General features: G+C 45.6%; 1 protein-coding gene across 2 annotated transcripts in view; it reads right to left on the reverse strand.

Moving 5' to 3' along the window:
- Positions 1-19,560, reverse strand: part of FAM163B (family with sequence similarity 163 member B) — a 64,815-nt gene extending 45,255 nt beyond the window's left edge. For both annotated transcript variants that reach the window (XM_033137955.1, XM_033137954.1), the window contains exon 1: positions 19,433-19,560. The gene's annotated coding sequence lies outside the window, so the exon portion shown is untranslated. The remainder of the gene's footprint in view (positions 1-19,432) is intronic.
- Positions 19,561-20,210: the final 650 nt, after the last annotated feature.

Consider the following 20,210-nt stretch of genomic DNA (forward strand, 5'->3'; position numbering starts at 1 on the left):
TGTCCAGTGGCTGGGCTCAACCCAAAATGATCTAGCCTGCAATTACCAGAGCACAACCCCAGGAACAATGGAGACCAGCATAAATTCACTTCCCCAGAAATGTTGCAATAGAATGTGGACTTTAGTATATCGTGCAGCTCCCAAGAGCATCCCTGCTAGATCTGGGCAGTGCACTATCTAGTCCAGCATCCTTTTTTCAAAGTGGCCCACCAGATGGTCACGGGGAACTCACAAGCAGGATCTGAGTGCAACAGAATGCCATTATAAGAGAACGAGGTGAATTCATGGTGAGCTCTGGCACCTCTTTTTCTAGAAAAACAACTTTCAGCCGGTAAGAGCTGTTTGACAGAGGAAAAGACTACCTCAGAAGGTGGTGGACTCTCCTCCCTTGGAGGTTTTAAAACAGAGGTTGGATGGCCATCTGTCGTGGATTCTTTTGCTGTGATTCCTGCATTGCAGAGGGGGGTGGACTAGATGACCCTTGCAGCCCCCTTCCAACTCTACAATACTCCAGCCACCCACACAATTTATAACCCTTCAGGTTGAGCTCAGACCCACAGCCATGCACTGTGGCTTACGTGGGATCTAATCAAAATCATCATCAAACACCCTTTTTGGGTGCTTACTGAAACCCCAGAGGGGCTTCTCTTTAGAGCTAGTGGTGTCAGATATTTGGCAAGCCTGGCTTAAGAGCAGGAGCTGAGGCTTGCAAATACAAACTTTCCCTCAAAAACACACACAGAGGGAGAGGGAGAGGGAGAGGGAGAGAGCAGCAGCAGCAGCAGCAGAGGACTCCAGTAATCTCACTTTTGATTTCCAAAGAATGGCACCTGGACAGGACTGGCAATTTGGTGCAGAGCTAAGACGGAGCCTGGGAAGACATCCGCTGGAGTCTTGAATTCACCAGCCTCCTTTTGAGAGCTCACAGGTTCCAAACTGGCATCATCAAGCTTCTGCCCATATGCTGCAATATAAACGCTGAATTTTTTAGCACCGAGGTGGGGGTATTAAAACTCTGGCTGAGGAATTTAATTCCTTCCTCTCCTCCTCCACCCCTGGCAATCCAAACAATCATCCATTGCATAAGTATCAGGGAATTATTTCCATATTTCAGGCGTTAATCCACACCGCATGCATAATCTGCCTACGCTCTTTAAAATAAAGATAGGCCTGGTTGTATTTGGATGGTGGAGAGGGAGTGGAATATATTCCCCCCCCCAAACAAAAAAAAACAGAGAGGGGGAAAGAAAGCACTGTTTAATCACCCCTGGAATTAATATTAAAATCGCTATAGACATTAGCATCCAAAGATGCTGCATTTCCAGCAACAGATAAGCTACAGCGATTGTAGCTAAACTGTGAAAGAAAATATGGAGGTGAAAAGGATTCACATTCCTCAGATTAATCCTATTTGGCCCTGCTAATAGGTACCTGGTCCTGCTAGCCCTGCAGAATATTACAAAAGAAATGTATGGAAGATCCAAAGCCCCTCCCCCCTCCAATGAGTCAGAAAATGCAGAACTAATGAGATTTAATGGTAACTTGCATTATTTTTTTATTTTGAAATTCTCCATTTTCGCATCTAGGCAACATGGGGAGAGAGCAATTCAGCTGTCTGCTGGGGCTCCCTCACAATGTAATCTGCAGGAGAGCAGGCAGGGAGCGCATAAAACCTTAATTATTCAAAGTACACTGGGAGAGAGGAACAAAGGGGAGAGGAAGAGGGGAGCGGGTGGAACGGCATGAAGAGTCAAGCAGGAAGGGGGGGGACACCTACGTTTTGAGAGTCTGCAGGAAAAATGTAACGTGGGTGCAGTACACTCGTTTATGTCCTTTAAATATGTATATGCTGCCCAACAAGAAAAGCTAAAAGTTAAGAATAGCGCCCAGTGCTATGGAGAGCAAGACTTGTTGAAAATTATGGGCATGGCTCATTGCTTTCCATACCCTGCAACATTCCTCAAATGAAAACAAGGACATTTCTCACGCCTCACCCTCAATTCACCCTCCTAGACACCCAGTTTTTGCACACCCATGCACACACCCCTACCCTCCACAGAGCGCCACCAACACAACAGCAACACAGCACACACACCCTCCACCGTCCTGCGAAAACCCCTTAATCCTGATTTTATTTTATTCTTTGGTAGATTTACAAAAAGAAAAACACACACGAATAAATAAATTTTAGAAAGGGGGAAAATTAGACATGGACACACAAATATCTATCTATCTATCTATCTATCTATCTATCTATCTATCTATCCATCTATCTATCATCTATCTATCTACCTTGTACTCCGGTCCACTCCCTGTTTCTTCCCATCCAGGGTGGCTCTGCCCTTTCCCTGCACCTCAGAACTGGTGTGTCACTCAGGGCTGGGTCTTGGTGGCAGCAGCCTCTCCTTCTCCTTGCCCGCAGTGGCAGCCATGGAGAGGCCATGGAGTGGCAACAGGATACTCCCTCGCAGCTGCCACCACTGCTGCCACCACCGTTGCTTGGGACAAGTGCCAGCTCATCCTTCCTGAGCTCAGTGGCACTGGCACTGGCAGGGGAAATAGGGACAGATGTCCGGAAGGCTTTCATAATTATTGAGCTGTTCCTGGAAAATCAGAACACTTGGGGGGGTATGCTTTTCTATGGGTATACTTGGAGTAGAATACAGTTGGATACAGTACTAAAGGCATAATGTGGTCAGGTGATGTTTTCACCCTAAGGGCTGCACTCTCTTCCAGACAGGCTTCCACAGGCCAGTGAGTGAGGCCAAAGGCAAAAGTGGGTGGAGCAAGAACCTAGCAGTACAAAAGCATACCAACACAAGCAGATAAATAAGTACCACTGCGGCAGGAAGGTGAATGATATTTCCGTGCACTCTGGCCTCCTTCATGGTGTTCTGTTGCACCAGAAGCAGTTTAGTCATGCTGGCCACATGACCTGGAAAACTGTCTGTGGACAAACGCCAGCTCCCTCGGCCTGAAACCGAGAAGAGCGCCACAAACCCATAGTATTCATGCCTCTTTTCAAGAGCATTGTGGACTTTCAACTCTGACAAATATGAAAGATCAGAAAAGAGAAAAGCTTATTTGTGTTGATGAGGAAATGAGAGTTCGTTTGTTTCAAATTAGACCCAATATAAATGAGATTACCCGGCAAAAGCAAGCTCACACCTCTCACTGAATTTGTATACATACTTAAGGCTTGTTTATAATTGTATTTTAGGAATGATTCATGTTCTTATGTAGCTGCATTCTTTTATATTTTCTGTATGTCCCATGATCATACTATAAAGTACTTGTGTTCTATGTTATAAATCAAACACTGCTAGGAGTTGTTTCTTTTTGTTTTCCAGTGTATGTCTTATCAATAAAAATATCGGTGTGGCGCGAGCAAGTTTTTATTCTGAAAATGTGCCCCAGAGGAAAAAAGCTTCAGAACCACTGGCCCAGTGTAGGTTTATTCCTTTTTCTCTCGACACCTCCTGCCACTCCACAAATAATAGTCGCTTCTTCTGTTGTTGTTTTAAAGTTTTGACGGAACACTTAAAGCTTTTAAGAACATCAAATTATTCCCCTGCTAGGGTTTTGCTCCTGACTTTTGTGTGTGTCCATTTTTGTTTTTAAATGAATACAAAAGACGGAGCCTGGTTGCTGGATCAGGCCGAAGGGGCCCATCTAGTCCAGCATCCTGTCCTCACAGTGGCCAAGCAGAGGGAAGTGCACAAGCAGGACCTGAGTGCAACAGTACTCTCCAGTTGTTGTTCCTCATTCCTCATGGGATTCAGAGGTAGACTGTTCCTGGCCATGAAGGTTCTAATATCTAAATAGACTCCATAAGAAAAGCCCTGCTGGATCAGATGCCTGTGAAAAGCCTGCAAGCAGAACCTGAGCAAAAGAGACTCTCCCTTCCTGTGATTCCCAGCAGCCAGTATTTAGAGGCATATTGCCACTGGCCACGGAGGTAGAACATGAGAAGAGCCTTGCTGGATCAGACAAAAGGGGGGGGGGTCCATCTAGTCCAGCCTCCTGTCCTCATAATGGCCAGCCAGATGCCCTGACAGGAGGTCTGCAATCAGGACACAAGTACAACAGCAACTCTATCTCCCCCCCCCCGCCCCCGCTTTTTCTAGTGCAGTTATTTCCTGTGAAGCGATTCCTACACCCAAAAAACTGCAGGTGGTTTCCATAGATACAGCTTGAAGCTGTTTTGAGAAAGAGAGAGAGGTCCCTACTCAACCTGTGTAATGGCAAGTGAGATGGGTTTTTTTTGGGAGGATGATAACAGTAACGATTCCCTCTTCCCCAACTGAGCTAATTTGACTGAAGTATTCTGAACAAAACAGAAGGGAAGCAGGGAGACGTTTGTTTGGAAACCTGCAGGCATATCCAGAAGCTCTCACAATTATCCCACTTCTTTCTCTCCCCCACCCCCCAGGTGAGAAGAGAAAGAGGATTCAAGAATTTGCCAAGAGATCCTTGGTTTAATTGGCTGTTACAGCCTGTTTGCCACACTGTAGCTCCCTTGAACCACAGGAATCGGAACAAAATCTGGCAGAGCCCTATTTTACATTTCAAGTTCAAATCCTGGCTCAGGCATTCCACCATCATTCAAAGGAAAGGTGCTTGTGGGAGGAAGCCCAAAGGGGTGCTGCATTGCAACATCAAACATAGTTAAGTATTGGGGTAAGTGCTGGCGCACCATTTCCTGGACCATATTCTGCATTTCAAGCTCAAAGCTTCACCTTGTCGTCGTCCCCCCCAGCCATTTCTGGGTGAGGGGAGGGTTAGAGAAGTATAGTGCAATGTTATATCTCATATAACTCGTGTTTTTGTTTTTTTTAAAGCTGCACTGGTTGCCAGTTCATATCTGGGCCTGATTCAAGGTGCTCATGTATTTAAAGCCCTAACTGACACAGGCTCAAATATCTGAAAGACTGCCTCCTTCCCTACACACGACCCTCTTGGGTGTTGGCAGGAAAGACGCCATCCCATGGAGGAAGCCCATGCGCTGCGTTCTGTAGCATGGAATTTTCGCAGCTGTTGCTCACAATTGGAAACAGCTAAAGCCAACAGAGGTTCTGCTCACCACACAACGCAAGGCACACAATTGCCTCCATTGTTATCCAGAGCAATCAGACCTGGCATCGGCCTGGTTGTGTCATGGACAAGCTGTGGGGAGCAGATGGAGATGGCTCAGGAGCAGGAAACCTGAGACAGGCTAGTTGCCAGGGCTGATCAGGAAGGCAGGGCCAGAGGTCAGGCTAGGTCACTACACAAACAAACACCCCAAGAGCTAGAACTGTGGCCCAGAGATGGAGAACCTCTAATGTGTAACATCTGTTGCATCTTTTTGTTGTTTAGTCGTGTCTGACTCTTTGTGACTCTATGGACCAGAGCACGCCAGGCACTCCTGTCTTCCACTGCCTCCCGCAGTTTGGTCAGTTTGGTTGGTAGCTTCGAGAACACTGTCCAAGCATCTCGTCCTCTGTTGTTCCCTTCTCCTTGTGCCCTCCATCTTTCCCAACATCAGGGTCTTCTCATGAGGTGGGCTCTGTTGCATCTATAGCCCACCTTTTCCCTCCAAAGAGCTCAATGTAACATGTGTAGATCTCCTCCCCATCTCCCCATTAACTTCACAACAAATTTGTGAGGTAGGTTAGGCTGAGAAGCAGTGACCAGCCCAAAGTCACCTTGTGAGCTTCATGGCTGAGTTGGGGGGGATTTGGACCGCAGTCTCTCAGCTCCTAGTCTAAACCACACCGGCTCTCAAATCTTGAGGGAGAACCTGGATGTGAACCAGAGATCTCTGCCTGGCCCTCAGAACTCTCCTTAAGCCACACCAAACACAGGCCCGTTTCACACCCTCAGAGGTGCCAACTTGAATAAAATATTGGGGAGGGGAGTAAGACCAGCCACGCATAATTGATCAAATGACATGGTGCACAGATACCGTTTGAATGGCAATGCCTATCAACTGGGGGGGACTAGCCCCCTCAAATATTTTATTGTGAAAGAGGGGGGAGGGACCTCGGCTCCTAGAAGTTGGTTCTATGCAGACCCTCCTTGAGTGTTTTTGCTGGGCCAAAATGTATAATTGAACTCTGATCATGCCATTCTTCAACCTGGAATGGTTGGATCTGCCACTTTCAGCTTTTCATTTTCCCAATATCTGCATCAGTTTATGAAGGTGTTTTGTTTTTTTAAAGTCCACATGAAAATTCTGAGATATTTCAATGCATATTATTATTATCATTACCTTCCTTTCACCAGAAGGCCTCAAGGCAGCTAACTAAAATTTTAAAAATCAGTATTCACTTGAAATGAACTTACAGTGATAGCAATATGCATTACCATACACAATTTTGCCTAACAACACAGCTTTGAAAGCAATTTTCTCCAACAAAATGCATTTCCACATGTTATTTCTCCACAATAAACACATGGGCTGCAAACTCACAACATTATCTTCAAATAACATTTAATGCACGCTGAACTCTGGGCTTTCCCCACCTAGTCCCCACACAAACTGGACCTGTTGCAGATTTCATGCCACTAAAAAACACCTTTTCATCAACTACTTTCATTCCCCAAATACAAAAAGGTGAGCGTAGATTGATTCAGCACTACTGTCCAGTGTGTGCATTCAGACCGGTGCTAGGGCTTCTTGTGCCCTAGGCAAGACCACCTTCTGGTGCCCCATGGCCCCCCCACGCCAAAGCCTGCTTTAGCGGGAGGTGTGGGTGGTGGAGAGTGAAGCAGCAGTTTCTCTGCTGTAGCGGAGAAGCTGCTGCTCGCCCATCCCGCCCGCCACCTGCCGCCAAAGCCTGCTTTAGCGGGAGCCGGGGGTGGTGTAGGGGGCAAACAGCGCCTCTCCGCTACAGCGGAGAAGCTGCTGCTAATCTGCCCCGCTCCCCGCCCAAGCCTGGCCAGCGCCCCCTCCATTTTGGCGCCCTAGGCAATTGCCTAGTTCGCCTTAATGGACACGCCGGCCCTGTGTGCATTTGAAATTGGATGGAGGTGGTCCCAGCAGTGGAGGGGGGAGTCCAAACTTGGAGCTCAACATTGTGAGTGGGGGTCCCCCCAGAGTGGCAATCAACACTTCCTACTTCATTCACCTGGAGCAAATATGCAGGGAGGGAAAGACATGGCTAACCTAATAAAGGGGAGGGTTTTCAAATGTATACAAAGGAACCACACCAACTCTTGTGGATGGCACGATCTAGACTCTATCTAGACTGAAAGCAGCATGCTAAGGATGAGCATGAATGATTCTGGATTGAGGAAAAAAATACTTATTTGCACTACAAATGGGTACCTTTGTACACAGCCACCTTTGCCTGCATTTTCTGGCTGGTAACCTGCATTACAAGTGAGAGAAGTGAAGATTTTGAAGGACAGCTTGCATGTTCAGTTTGCATGCTGGTTTGAGAAGTGCAAACGTGATGGGTTTGCACTGAAATAGATGCCACAAACATTGGATGGGAAACCCTAGCAGTGGCGGACTTTGGGCTTTCAAATTTCAGTGGCGCCCTGCGCAGTGCTAAAATTTGGTGCTCTCCACCTCTCGTGCTCCATTCTAAAGCATTGTTTTGGCTCTCCTTGCAGTGCAGCACCCAGTGCAACCGCACCAGTCACGCCACTAAAATGGCATCTGCCCCAAGTTTGATAGAGCTACATGTGAAAAGGATCTAGGGTGTCTTAATAGATCACAGGCTTCATATAAGTCAACAGTGTGATGCATCAGCAGCAGCAAAATAAATAAATAAAATAAAAGCTAATGTATTTCTAGGCTGCACTAGCAGAAGTGTACTGTCCACATCAACGGAAAAAAATATTGTCAACCTATTCTACCTTGGTCAGGCTCCACCTGGAGTTCTGTGTTCCATTCTGGGCACTGGAATTTAAGAAGGATATCAATAAGCTGGATGGTGTGCAGAGGAGGGTGACCAAGAGGATTAAGGGACTGGAAACCAAGCCTTATGAGGAACAGCTGAAGGAGTTGGGCAGTGCTATTTTTCTAGAAAAAGAGGTGCTGGAACTCACCACGAACACCTCCCATGTTCTCTTATAATGGCAATGGTGCCCACCTGAATTTTGATGAGTTCCAGCAGAAAAAAAGCCCTGGAGTTCGGTATGTTTAGCCTGGAGAAGAGAAGACTGAGATGCAGTATGATAGCCATCTTCATTTATCTAAAGGGCTGTCACATGGAAGATGCAGCAAGATTGTTTCCTGCTGTTCCAGAGGGTAGGATCCCAACCAATGGATTGGAATTGCAAGAAAACAAATTCAAATTAAACATTAGGAAAAAACTTTCTAACTGTAAGAGCTGTTTGACAGTGCAATGGACTCCCTCACAAGGTTGTGGACTCTCCTTCATTGGAGGTTTTGAAACAGAGCTTGGTTTGCCATCTGTGAGAGATTCTTTATCTGTGATTCCTGAATTGTGTGTGTGTGTGTGTGTGTGACCCTTGAGGTCCCTTCCAACTCTATGATTCTATGATGTGAACCACATTTATTCCCCACCCCTGTTCTTTGCTTAATTCAAAAGACAAATGGTCATTGATTTTGAAGAAATATACCCTTAATGTACTTGTTAAATGAAAAGAAGATCATGTGCTTAAAAAACCAAAACACCTCACACCTTTTGGGAATGAGGACTTGAGAGAACCTTGAAATCAAAACACCTAAATTTAACAACTGTTCAAAGAAAAACAAGGACTCCCAGCAAGCAAGAGGTTTTGATTCCATCTGGAGAGAGAAAGAGAAAGAGAGAGAGATTGTTGCCAGCTTGGATTCAAGTAGCCAAAAATAGAACACAGCAGCCCCAGAATTAAAAGAAGCAGGTGGTAGAATGGGGGGAAATTAACACATTTGAGGAAATTGCCAGCATTTTTTTGGGGGGGGGGAGAGAAATTCTAAACACAACCAACTCCCAGCAGCTTATGAAATGTGATCAGAACATTGCTGTCTGTCCCAATTTAATTTGAATGTGAAAGACCCCCAAACCATAGCTGAAAAATGTCCCATGCCCATTTATCATAGGAACAACTGGCACCTTGAGTTACACCTGGAAGTGAACTAGTAACCAATGATATTGACAGCAAATGTGCTTCTACAGGTGAGATTTCAAGGGGATTCAAGAATATTTGCAAACTTTCCATGGGTGAAGAAATAAGTGGAGTTGCCAGACTGAAGAATTGGATGATGGCTTTCTACAGCAGATTGTCAAACCTTCTAGAAGGAGAGATATAGCAGTCATGGGAGATTTCAACTACTCAATGAATTCAATGAGTTCAAATCTCCAGGGCTTGATCAGCTGCAGGGTTACCAAAGGAGACTGTGGATGTAATCTCAGAGCCTTTGTCTATAATCTTTGATAATTCTTGGAGAACAGGTGAGGTCCCTACAAACTGGAGGCAGGCAAATGTTGTCCTCATCCTCAGAAAGGGGGGGGGAGAGAGAGAAGACTCTGGTAACTACCAACCTGTGAGCTTGACATCAATACCAGGAGAGATTCTAGAACACATAATTAAACAGTCAATCTGTGAGCATTTAGAAAAGGATGCTGTGATTACAAAGATCCAGCATGGCTTTCTCAAAAACAAATTGTGCCATCTCATTTCTTTTTTTGATAGAGTTACAAGTTTGGTAGATCAGGGGAATACTGTGGACATAGTGTATCTTGATTTCTATAAGGCTTTTGACAAAGTCCTCTATGATATACTTGTGGAGAACTGGTAAAATGTGGGCTGGACGAGGTAAGTTTCTGTTTGATGACGAGGTAAGAACTGTTTGACAGAGGCAGGCTCTCCTTCATTGGAGGTTTCTAAGCAGAAGTTGGATGGCCGTCATTGATGCTTTAGTTGTTGTTGTTGTTTAGTCATTTAGTCGTGTCCGACTCTTCATGACCCCATGGACCAGAGCACGCCAGGCACTCCTGTCTTCCATTGCCTCATGCAGTTTGGGCAAACTCATGCCAGTTGCTTCGAGAACACTGTCCAACCATCTCATCCTCTGTCGTCCCCTTCTCCTTGTGCCCTCCATCTTTCCCAACATCAGAGTCTTTTTCGGGGAGTCTTCTCTTCTCATGAGGTGGCCAAAGTATTGGAGCCTCAGCTTCAGGATCTGTCCTTCCAGTGAGCACTTAGGGCTGATTTCCTTAAGAATGGATAGGTTTGATCTTCTTGCAATCCATGGGACTCTCAAGAGTCTCCTCCAGCCCCATAATTCAAAAGCATCAATTCTTTGGCGATCAGCCTTTTTTATGGCCCAGCTCTCACTTCCATACATCACTACTGGGAAAACTATAGCTTTAACTATACGGACCTTTGTCGGCAAGGTGATGTCTCTGCTTTTTAAGATGCTGTCTAGGTTTGTCATTGCTTTTCTCCCAAGAAGCAGGCGTCTTTTAATTTCCTGACTGCTGTCACCATCTGCAGTGATCATGGATCATGCTTTAGTTAAGATTCTTTATTGCAGGGGCTTGAACTAAATGGCTCTCTGGGTCCCTTCCAACTTTACAGCTCTATGATTCTATGCTCTCACTATTTGATCATTCTTTTCTGGGGCTACAGAGGAGGAAGTCATTCCAAGGACTTACAGTAATATGAAAATAAGACACATAGCCCTTCTGAGCATGGCTTTTAATTTATTCACAAAATAATTCTGTGAGGCAGTTTAGTCTGAGAGGCAGTGACTGCCCCAAGGTCACCCAGTGAGCTTCGTGACTGAATGGGGAGTTGAACCCTGATCTCCTGGTTCCTAATCCAACACTTTAAACCACTACACCACACTGGTTCTAGATTTTCTCACTTTTGGAAAAGGCTGCTCTTAGGTTCAGTTTTCCAGCTGCCTCAGAATCAAATAGTCAAGGAGTAGTCCAAGGAATACATCCCTAGAAATAAATGAAGGTATGCTAGTCCAAACAACCATCATATGGAGAATCTCTATTTTGTATATATTTGCAGTTACCGTATGCCATGTTTTCTCATGCATGCTTTGTGTAATTTTTTTATAACTTTCATAACATTCATACAAGATACAGTTATGATCAGCAATAAAACAATGACAATCAATATAAAAACAACAACAACAAGAGACAAGACAGCCACTCCAATCAATGAGCAGTGGGACTCCAGGGGTTCCAGGCGCTTACTCGGGGTTTGGTTCTCTTGGAATGAAGGTCAAAAGAGTCTGTGGTGCCATTAGGATATATGGTTTTATTTACACATACAGGTATATACAACCTGAGCATACAATGGAAGGGCTCGCAGCATTAACACTCTGACAGATCTTGCTTCTCCATTAGTTGCAGCTTTGGATCCAGCACAGAGCAAGCAGGTCTCTTTGTCTCCAGCTTCCAACCTGCTTCCAGCTCAGTTGTCACAAATCATTCTGGCTATTGTTCTCCTGGAGGGCATTATCACCTAGTTGCAACCTAACTCATTCTTTTGGGATGCTGGTGAGAACTCTTAAGTGGCCAGCTAAAAAGTCACTGTCTTGCAAATAAACCTTTCTGACCAGTTCAGTAAGCTGCTCTCTTTAGTTCTAACCCTCACTTGGTACAGGACCCCAAGAATTGGAAGGAACTCAGAGCATCACCTAGACTGACCGCCCCAACCACAACAAACTGAAACAGCCTCTGAGACTTTGCCATGTGTCAGTAGCTCATTAGCACTGCAGCCATCAGTACTACCATTTCTCTGTTCTGTTCCAGCCTTGCATTTTCCTAATCAGTCTCCCTACCATGAGAGTGTAACTTACCAGCTCCTGATTTGGAAGGAGGTGTTGCCCACTGTTTCTCTGCCTGAGTAACTGCCCCAGTTGTCATCCCTTCCAACCAGGCTCTACTTGGGACAGTTAAATTGTGCTCGGTCTCTGCATTAGGTATGCTGGATCCTTCAGTTACTCCCAGCGCAGAGACTTAGGAGTGCAATCTACCTGCAAAGGGGACTTCCTGCATCCCTAATGAGCCCCTGGCCTGGACTCACCTCTGTCCAGTCAAGAAGCAGACTTATGCAAAAATACCCAAAGGGTATTTCTCTGTCTCTGAAGGTAGACAAAGCTCACCCTTCTACATTATAAAAGTAAACATTTTCAGGAATAAGGGTGAAATGTGCTTAAAAGCGTGGCTGCCCTCTATAACACAGTGGAATAAACTATTCACAAGCTTCAGTTCAGCAGCAGAAGACCTCCAAATCAAGCCCTGTTTAACAAGTTGCAAGAATTTCAAAATCTATTTCATCCTAGCATTTATTCAAACAAACCAATTGCATAAACAGTATTTACCGCAATATGTACTGAGCCATGATAAACTAAGGATTGTGTGTTGGAAACACAAACAAATGCAGTATTGTATTGCTCTTTCACCTCTTTGCTTGTGCATCAAATTAATTATATTTCTGGAGTCTGAAACAACCAGCCATGAAATAATGAATCAGTGTCAGAAATCCCATAATTGCTCCCCTCACTTAAAGGATCACACCGACCTGTTTCCAGTTCCTCACTCCCATTAACGAATCTACTTCAGAGGCCCAGCATGTGGGAATGCTAAAGCTTTAATTACAGCTGCATGGCCTTAATTTATTTCAGCAATCAACATCCCCGGTCAAACTCACTCTCAGCTCGGTTCGAGAGAGATACCGTAACTAAAAACACCAAAGTGGTTCCTTTTTGAGTGATTTTGGTTAACTCTTGAGCCACTTAAGCACCATCTGAAAGCACCTGTCTTTACAAAGCATATGCAGTCACCCCATTGCTAGAGACCGAGGGGAAGTGCAATTATCTACTGGACCACTCCAGCAAGCTTAAGGGCGTGTCATGCATTCATGTTAATCCCACACACTCTGAGGATTCTGAATTGTTCCAAATTATCATTTCCACCCAGCCACAGGTGTAATTCATAGCACCTCTGGGGACAGGGTGGGTAGGAGGGAGAAAATTACATTCAGTTTGCGTTTCGAAGGCAAACATACTTTATTTGTACTTTCCAAAACAACATGCAAATCAAAATACAGCCCTCCTGAAAAATCCACTCTCCTCCCCATCTTGCAGTGGTATTTTTCTACAAAAGAAGAGGTGATGTAACTCAGTATGAGCACCTACCTTGTTCTCTTAGAATGGCAATGGCACCCAACTGAGAGGTTCCAGAACTGAGTTACTGTGAGTTCTGGCTGCAGAAAAGCCCTGAGCCAAGTAATGTGTCCCAAAATGCATATGCTAAAGCAAGCTGTGTGCAGGTGTGCATATTTTTGATTGGTTAAATTTATTGCATTTATATCCCACCTTATTCTCCAAGAAGCTCAATGTGGCATACACAGTTTCCCCTCTCCCTTCTCCAGAATTAATCCCCAGAACTCTGTGAGGTAGTTAGTATTTGACTGACCCAAGGTCACCCAGCAAGCTTCATAGCTGAGCAGAGGATTTGAACCTGGGGGACAATCACCTTCAGCACCTTGGAGGAAAAATACAGAAATACAATAAATAAAAATGGTAATAAATTGCAGCCAAGCCACTAGTTGCAGCCTATCCATGGGTTGGCAACATGGTGCCCACAATTGCCAGGGCCAGGCCAGGCCATTTTGCCAGCTAAGGCAAAGGATGGGATAGTGGCCTCCTCCCTCATTCCATACAAAGAACACAGCTGGACCAACAACTAAATCATACTTCAGTGCTTACAGTGGTACCACATCTAGGGGAGGGGAGGGGCAGCAGGCTGGCTTAGAGGTCTTGGAAAATAGCGTGGGGGGGGGGGTAGGTTGCCAACATCTCTCCGCTTGTGGCAGCTGACTTGCTTTGACCTAACAGCGGAGTCATTCACTCTTGCTCCTCCCCTTAACAGCTATAGGCCAGAGCAGGTCATGCAGTCTTGACTGACACTTGTAAAAGCTCTCAGGTCAAGTCAAGTCATGCCTACCAAGGAGACTAAGCAGAGACCATGTCGGAGACACTTTCCCCAATACCGTCTGTTTGAAATACCATTCTGCCTCCCTCCAGTCCTCAGAAGCATCACAAGGACTGTGCATATTCTGCAGTCCCATTGATCAAAGATCAGAACAGGTGTTGTGCAGATTATTCAGTAACTCAAAACCTCCACTCAGTGCTATTTTTCTAGAAAAAGTGCTGCTGGAACTCACTGTGAACACCTGCCTAGTTCTCTTCGAATGGTAATGGCACACCCCTGAGAGGTGCCAGAATTGAGTTCTGGGGAGTTTCAGCTGGGGGGAAAAGCATTTCCTTCGGTATTCCCCCCCCCCCAAGAAAGTGTGAACTCTCAGAAGACAAGGAGAAGACCTGTGTGTGTTACTCTATAACCGGGTTGGGGGGGGGGGGAGAGGCCTTTAATGCCTTTCTCCATGATGCAAAACAATACATATGTGTATGGAAACTTGACATAATATGCTTAAGTGATGAAAACCATTTAATTCAGTTTGGGACAGAACTGTGATTGTTTGATTTCTCAATCATTGTTTTAACATTTATATACCACTTAATGCCAAAACAGACTTCTGCACTGTTTGCAAAGTATAAATACCAGTTTTGCAAGTACTGAAATATAAATTTCTGTAATTAAATTGTACACGATAAAAGAATCCTATTAAAATGACACAGCAATTAACAAAATGGGAGTCAGGTCAAGAGATCAAAGGAATGTCTGTGTAAACAGGTGAATCTTCAAAAGCTGGTGGAATGCCAATACAGAATTATGATTTGGCCATCACACAGAGCATAAAGACCTGCAACTAGCTTGTGAGAGTGTGTGTGTGTGTCTACTACAAATCTTTATCAGCTTTATGCCCCTTTAACCCTTGAGGCTGCCCTCCCCAAAGAATCCTGGGAATTGTAGTTTGTGGATGCTAAGCATTCTCTGCTTGAGATCCCTAGCTTCAACATCTACCCCCAAGAACTACAGTTCCCCCCAAAAAGAAACCACGGATAAAAACCTGTTTAAGGCTACAGAGCAGTTTCCCACCTGTCACCATCATTTGCAATCAGACACATCCCAACGAACTTTCTGGACCTCTTGATGGCTCACTCCTAGTTTTGAGAGCTCTGTCCCAAACTTACATGCCTGTGTGTGTGTGTGTGTGTGTGGCAAAGGTTAAACTATACACACAAGTGCCAAGCAAGTTGGTTGTATATTTTCTAGAAAATTCTCATTCTGAAATTATCACCCAAGTATGAAAAATGGACATCCCAATGGCGACTCTGTCACAGTTCCCAGAGTCCCCTCCCTACCAATATACCAGGGGCCCTTCTGCACTTTACCAGTCAGGATGTGCTCTTCAACTGACTAATCAGGGTTACCTCATGAACTGCTGGCCAGTCAGGGATGCCAACCAATCAGGGTGGTACAGCCCAAGTTAATTTCCATCAGGTTACCAGGATCAAAGGTATTGGCTCCAAATTCCTCTGGGCTCCATCCATCACTCTCCACAGGAATGGCCAAACCCCAGCTCAGGGCCTGGATCAGGTAAATCAAGTATTTTTTTTATGACCCCATTGATTTTGATAGCATCAAAAACAACAATTAAAGTAGGCAGCGGGCTGGATCTCTACCTAGCTCAACACTCTAATGGTGTTGTGAAAATTCCCCTCCTTGACCAGTTGTCAGATAGGTCATCTGATGAGTAGGAAGGGGGTGATATCCTGCTTTTCAGCTGATCTGCACAATGTCCTGTGTGTTTGGATGCATCATCAGAATGTGTGTGTGCGCATGTGCATGATTGCGGGGTGTCCATACCCACCCCTGGTTTGCAGCTCTGGCCAAGGGTGTATGTAGACCTCAGACCAAATGAAGGTTAGCCTCCATGCCTAGATATGCAAGGTGCCATCTTGACTGCACCTCCCAAGACTCCAAGCAGGAGAGCAGCATTTTTTATGTCAGAGTTTGGCGGCCACAGGTGCACATGGGGATATTTTTTTTAAATAAACTTCTATACTGCCCTTCATCCAAAGACCACAAAGCAGTTTACAATATAAAAATGCAAAAAATACATAGCATGGTCACAAACTAAAACAATACCCCCCAGTACTCTTTTAAGATGCCATAGAGAAGCGGAAAGTTTTGGTCTGGCACCTGAAGATAGATAGTGAAAGCACCAGGTGAGCCTTCCTGGGGTGAGCATTGCACAAATGGGGAGCCACCAAAGAAAAGGCCAGTTTCCATGTTGGGGCACACCAAAAGGGCCTCAGGTGATGACTGCAGGGCCTGGGATGATTCATATGGGGAGAGGCAGTCCTTGAGATACTGTGGTCTTGAGCCATTTAAGGCTTTATAGGTCAAAACCAGCACTTCGGATTAAGCCCTTTGATTGGCCACTAATCCAGTTGAGCTAGGATTGGGGTTATGTTCTCAAACCAACTCACCCCAGGGAGTGACCTGGCTGCTGTTTTCTGCACCAGTTGAGGTTTCCAAACTGTTTTCAGAGGCATCCCCATGCACAACTCCTTACATTAATCTAACCTAGGGATTACCAGTGGATCCTGGACTTCACGCTCCAAAGAGACATCACTGCCAGATTGGGGATAAAAGAGGCAACTATAGAAGAGGCAGCCAGATCAGGACGAATGTTTCTTCATAGCAGCAGAAGAGCCCAAACACTCAGAGGTCTACACTGGTTGCTGATCTGCCAGGTCAAGTGCAAGGTGTTACCACAGATATATTAAGCCCTTAGCAACTTAGGACCAGTTTACCTTACCCCACATGCTCCAACTTGACCACTTCGATCTGCAGAACTGGCAGTGTTACAGGTGTCACATAATACTTATTCCACACTTGTAAGGAATCCTTCTTCTAGTTTGGTGGCACTGACTACTGGTGTCCTCCAGGCAAGTTCACTGTATTATTTTTTTGTGTCTGCTTAATTTTTTTTTGTTTAGGCATGCCTATCCAGACACATTTATGTTGACATGTTTTAATCTATTTTTAGTTTACTGCCGTTTTTTACTTTTTAAAAACATGTTTTAAAATAATTGCTTTAACTGTTTTTATAGATAATTCTAATATTTCTTGTAAACCACTTTGGTACTGTATTTGGTTACAATCAAGCAGTAATTAAACAGTCTAGAATAAGTCTAGAATAACTCCTGCAAAAGCTTCCACTAGAAGACTCACTCAATGATTGGCCTGACTCTCAGTGGAGAAACTCTCAACAAGAACAGAGCTTGATGCAAACTGAATTTGACCGTTCTGTAACAATCGCACAGGTAGAAAAGTTCAGCCTGGTGATCTCCTCTGAAAGTATTCACTGTAAACTTGCTTTACTGCAACTTACCTTTTAAGAAATATCTATGTGTATCAGAAGCTAATGTAACTGAAGCCCTGCTGGATCAGACCATGGTTTGCAGGCGTGGTTGGCTCAATGCCTCTGGAAAGCTCACAAGCACCACGCAGTGGCAAGATTCCAGCCCCCACTCCCCAAACACTTCCTTGTAACATGGCAATTCCATGGCGTTCCTGTAGCTAGCAGCTATCAAGAGATTTCACCCTTGATGGATTTGTCAAATCTGCTTTTAAAACAATCAAGCCGGCAGTCTAGTGGCAGTAAGTTCCAGTTGTGCATTGTGGGAGAAGGTAAGGCTTCCTTTTCGTCTTTACTGCTGATACGTTTCACTGGACAGAAATGTAGGAAGTTGCCTTATGCCCAGTTGAATGACTGGTGCATGCAACTCAAGATTGTTTGTCTATGCACTGACTGGCAGTGCCTCCTCAGGGTTTCAGACAGGGAGTCTTTCCCAGCCTATGTGAAGATCCCTGGGGTTGAAACTGAGGCATGTGCTCTACCATTGAGCTATGGGCCTTCTGCTAGAAATCAAGTAATATTCTAGTCCTCGTGGATCTTATGAACTGGTATAATTAAACAGAAACATAGGTTCAGCTACTCCAGTATTGCTGACGCTGACTGGCAGCAGCTCTCCAAAGTTTCAGTCCAGAGTCCTTCCCAGCCCTACCTGGAGATGCCATTAGGGACTGAACCTGCATGCAAAGCAGATGCTGCTCTACCCACTGGGATACACAGCTCCTCCCCAAGAATTCTGGAGACAGTCTCTCCAGCTGCCTTAGTTGCTGTCTTAGTCATAATGTTACCAAAAACATTTCACTTCCTTTCCTGTAAAGATCTAGCATTTGAAATATGCAATGACCCTCTTGCTATATGGAATCGTGCAGGCAGGATGGCATGAAAACCATCACACAGGGGAAGTTATCTGTTGGAGAATGGTCCTAGAAAGCAGCAGAATTTGTTGCTGCAGGGTTCAAGATCACCTTTTGGGGGGCATGTGGGCCTCACATTTCTTTTTTTTGTTTGTTTGTTTAAATGTTGGGGAGGGTCTTTCTCTCCTGTTGCACTGGGAAGAGGGGGAGATTCTGCACTCTACAAGATTGTGTGGAGCTACTGGAAGTTCTAGCAGGCATCCTCAATATGATCCTAGGTGACCGTTTTATGTTTTTGATGGGATTCAGTCTGGATAGCTCAGCTAGTTACAGCATGGTGCTGATAACACCAAGGCTGCAGGTTCAATCACTGTATGGGACAGCTGTTTATTCCTGCATTGCAGGGGGTGGACTAGTTATCCTCAAGGTCCCTTCCGACTCTATGATTCTATGCTCCAAATCAGGGCTAGGGAAACCTTTTCCTCTCCAGGTGTCACTGCACTCCCAGCTCCATTCAGTCCCAGTCAGCCTGACCATTGGCCAGGGATGATAAGGGCTGGGGTGTTGGCAACACCTGAAGAGCCACAGATGCTCCCCCCCCACAACTCACACACTCTAAATAAAGAGAAGGCACACTAGAGAGAAACATGGCATTGTGTCATGGTCACAACAGCCAATAGGACCTCCAAAATCAGGGATAGTGTACCTTGCAGTACTGGGTGTTGGGAACAAACTCTAAAAGGATGTCACTTTCATGCCTTGCTTGTGAGCTTCCTCCTAGTCTTTTGCTGAATCTTGGTCAGATCCATGAATTTTCTCTAGACTGGTTTCCAAATAAATAAATAAACAAATAAAATGATCACAAGATTCCTTTCCAATGATAACAGGCAGCATTTCGCCAACCGTTAGGATTAAAACTAGCTCTCCAACTTCTTAAACTGCCACCACCCATCCCGATACCTTTCCCTTTTTAAACCATGTGGGTTTTTGGGTATATATTGGGCATGTATTGTGGCAACAACACCTGAGCAGAGACCACCCCCACTTCTAGAGAGCATCCATTTTCTCACTCATCTTTCAGTCCCTTCAAAAGCAAGACCAGAATAAGCAAGGGAGGGGGGAAATCCCCTCCTCCAGATCCCCAAAATTACATTCAGCAGAAATGGGAAGGGGCAAAAGAGGGGGATCTTAAACAGAGAAATGACCATTGGAAATTAAAAACACACACAATGAAAACCGTTTTCCCAGCCACCTCCAGCAAATAAATAAACAAATCTTACCTTTAAACACTGGAATTGTATTTAGAGCCCCTTATACACATATATCTCTTCCCCCCACTTTTCGTTCCTTCAGGTGAGGACCATCTCTTCCAAAGCCTTCTACCTGCGGGGCATCAGCGCTAAGATAACTGGGGTGGGGTGTGGGGTGGGGAGAGAATGTATACGATCCTTCCAAGACAAGGCGGTTGAGAGCTTCCTTTTTAAAATAATAGTATTAAGTCTGCTTTGGACGCAGCTGAGCTCGGTTGCCCAGCCAGGAGCTCCACTAGTCCATCACACCTGAGCCATGATGGATGACGGGCCCCTCTCTCTTGCCCTCTGCAGCGGGCTTTCCAAAGTTCAGGGCTGCGGGAGGGAAAGGCACCAGTTCCGAGGCGCTCGGGCTCCGCTGGGGCGCCTGGGCTCCGCAGGGGCGCACAGGAGGAGGAGGAGGTGGAGGAGGAGACGGAGACGGCGAGAAGGCAGCAGCAGCAGCCGGCTGCTCGCTTGCCCGACGCGGCTGGTGCAGGGACGCGCTGCAGCGGCTGGGCAGGCGCTGGCAGGCGAGCGAGAGCGCGCGCGCTGGTCCCGAAGAGTGAGCGAGCCCACGCGCGCCGCTCAGCTCATAGGACACGCGCTGAGAATCGCTCTGGAAATGCTCTGCTGCTGGAGAGGGGACAGGACCAGCGCACCAGCAGGAGGGCGCCTTTCTAGGGTTGTTTGGATGGCTGTCCTAAAAGCAGCGGGCGCAGCTGTTGTTGTTGTTGTTGTTGTTGTTGTTATTCCTGCCTTTCCCCCA

Source organism: Lacerta agilis, chromosome Z (assembly GCF_009819535.1).
Source record: "Lacerta agilis isolate rLacAgi1 chromosome Z, rLacAgi1.pri, whole genome shotgun sequence".
Taxonomy (NCBI): domain Eukaryota; kingdom Metazoa; phylum Chordata; class Lepidosauria; order Squamata; family Lacertidae; genus Lacerta; species Lacerta agilis.